General features: G+C 28.2%; 1 pseudogene; it reads left to right on the top strand.

Moving 5' to 3' along the window:
• Nucleotides 1-911: 911 nt before the first annotated feature.
• On the top strand, nucleotides 912-1,549 carry LOC107006966 (annotated as a pseudogene).
• Nucleotides 1,550-2,688: the final 1,139 nt, after the last annotated feature.

The raw sequence follows: 2,688 nt of genomic DNA, 5'->3' as shown, positions 1-2,688 counted from the left end.
TTTATCTGAGGTTATGTATATAAAAAGTTATGGTGCATTTGGAGAAAATCTATCTTCTTCTATCTTCGTTACCTATTTTTTACAACTTCACATTGTCTTATATTTTGAAGTATTTGTAATTAGTTTGATGCTCTTGAACTACTAGTAACACTAAATTTTGGGTCTTTTTTTTTACCTTCACACTTCTATTATATCTATGAAAGCTTTGAGTTTATAGACTTTATTTTTCTAATTTTATTATTTCTGTATAATTGTTTGATATTAATTTCGGTTGATGATTGGCTTACCTACCAATGGGATAGTGCAAGTGCCATCATGCCTTAGATTTTAAGTCATCACAGTTCTTATTTGTGAAAAATGAATCATTCTTCTTTAGTAATTCTCATCCCATATCTAAAAGTTACTTCAATCGGTATATTATTGTCAATCTTTATAGAAAAAAATATTATAATTAATTAGAAGTGCTCATATATTTTCCTACACCATTCTTGACGTGAACTTCACATGAACTTTTTTTATCTATCGAAATTTTGAAATATGAGGCAATTTTTTTCGAAGGATATGCTTCGTCTTTTGTAATAAAGCATATTATCTACAAACATTTTCTACCAAATATGCCCATTTAAAATGTTAATTATTGTGTTTTCTAACTCCAAAAAAATCATGGAATATGATCTGTCAGTTTCAATTTGAAAATTAACAATTTTCATCCTTCTAAGGAAAAAAATAATAATTTCCTTAAAATAAGATTACAGTAATCAAATTATTTAAATTTTGGAACTTAAACTATGAAAGTTCAAGATTTGACTATATCAACAATTCATGTTTGTCAACTATAAAAGTCACACATCTTTTCAAGTTTTATATATTCTACTCCAAAAGAAAATATTTTTTTTGTTTGAGTATCAAATATGACTACAAAAAGGTTGAGAGATATTACGAACGACAATAAAAATGTGAGAAATTCCATCTTAGATAGAAGAGAAACAAGTTTGTTAAAGAAAGCAGAAGAGCTTTCTATTTTGTGTGACGTAAAAGTCGCCATAATTATTTTTAGGCCAGGAAAAATCCAACCCACTACTCCATGATGTCTTGAGAGGTATTTGAGTTTTATCGAATTCAAAAGGATGTCAAAGTTGGTCACACATGAAGACTATCTCCAAAAGAAACTTGATAAGAAAGAAGAACAAATTAGAAAATTAGAAAAAATGAATGAGGAGAAGGAAATGGAAATACTCTTCAACCAACTAGTGGAGGGAAAAAGTATTGATGAGCTTGATGCTAGAGAAATGAAAGGTTTGTTAAAGGTGTTTGCTGCAAAAATGGCTAAACTTGATGAAAGAAAGAAAAAACTTAACCAGGCCTCAAATCCTCCATACAACAAAGAAAACATTACCTTATCAGCAAGTCCAATGGAATATTCATTCAATGACCCGTGGAGTATTCAGACTATAGCTACGTTAGGGGATGGGAGTGGTGTAGAGTCTGTACCAAAAAAAGGCAATGGCGTCAAGTTGAAGATGATGGACATTCTAAGGACCTCGATTGAGAATGTAATAATTATAATATTCTATCATTGTTTCTTCGTGTTCTTTTTTCATAGTGCGTGTCTTAATTTGTTGCATTTTTCTTTCCATTTCATGTTACTATAGTTTTTATTTCAATCATTTATGAATGTTATTCTATTTTGTTGGAAAAATAAACTAACACTGTTCGGTTAATAAGTTATTTTTATCAAAATTTTGGTCCAAGTTGAATCTATTTTTAGTCGTACATATTTTATTTCTCTTACATTTAGAAACCTATGTTTTATTTGATACAAAAGATATTTTATGTATATAGTATATAATCGATGCATACCTGATGAGTAATCGAGATATGATTAGTATATCTTAATTTACTATTTATAAGTATTTATCATCCAATAATTATTCTAGATTTTTCCTATTTTTCTTAGATTTTAAGATAAATGAACAAATTTGATTTCAGATTTTTTTGTGGGAAAGGAATTGTGATTGGAAAAAAATAAGGGCTGACAATGACATGATATGAAGGCCCAGGGATTCCAATGGAGGATTTCTTCAATTTTGATTGATATTTTATGTTTAAAGTCAATTGGTATAGTGAAAAAAGACTTAGTGCATTATTTGAGGATCGACTCAAAGGATATTTTTAGGCTTATGATATTTTATGGTTATACCTAGTAATCTTGTAATGCCAACCAACCATTTATGTAACTAATAGTAATAGACAACCGCTACAAAAAATGCTCAATTCATGGAAGTTTATTTTGACGATATAGGGATCTCACTAATTAAAATGTTGCGATTTCTAAAATCGCTAAAATTACCATTGTCACGATCATATTTGCAGCAGTTTTGGTACACCTTCACGACGCTCCCCGCGAAATGACTTTTAAATATGTGAGGTTTTTTAGTATAAGTTTGTGACCTCTTAAACCTTCACAATATGATTTCAATAATTTGATTTGTGGAGTGTTACCAAATATTATTATTATTATTATTATTATTATTATTATTATTATTATTATTATTATTATAAACGTGAAATTTGATTTTCATCAAGACTTCAAAATAGTGAATAATTTAACTAAAAAACACATTTAAAGCAAATCAAATTACATTAAACAAATTTGTAATGATAAGCTTCTCAAATTTTCAAGTTAGA

The sequence above is a fragment of the Solanum pennellii genome, chromosome 12, assembly GCF_001406875.1.
Source record: "Solanum pennellii chromosome 12, SPENNV200".
NCBI lineage: Eukaryota > Viridiplantae > Streptophyta > Magnoliopsida > Solanales > Solanaceae > Solanum > Solanum pennellii.
Note: the sequence above shows the minus strand (reverse complement) of the source record. Positions and strands in the feature narration are given on the sequence as shown.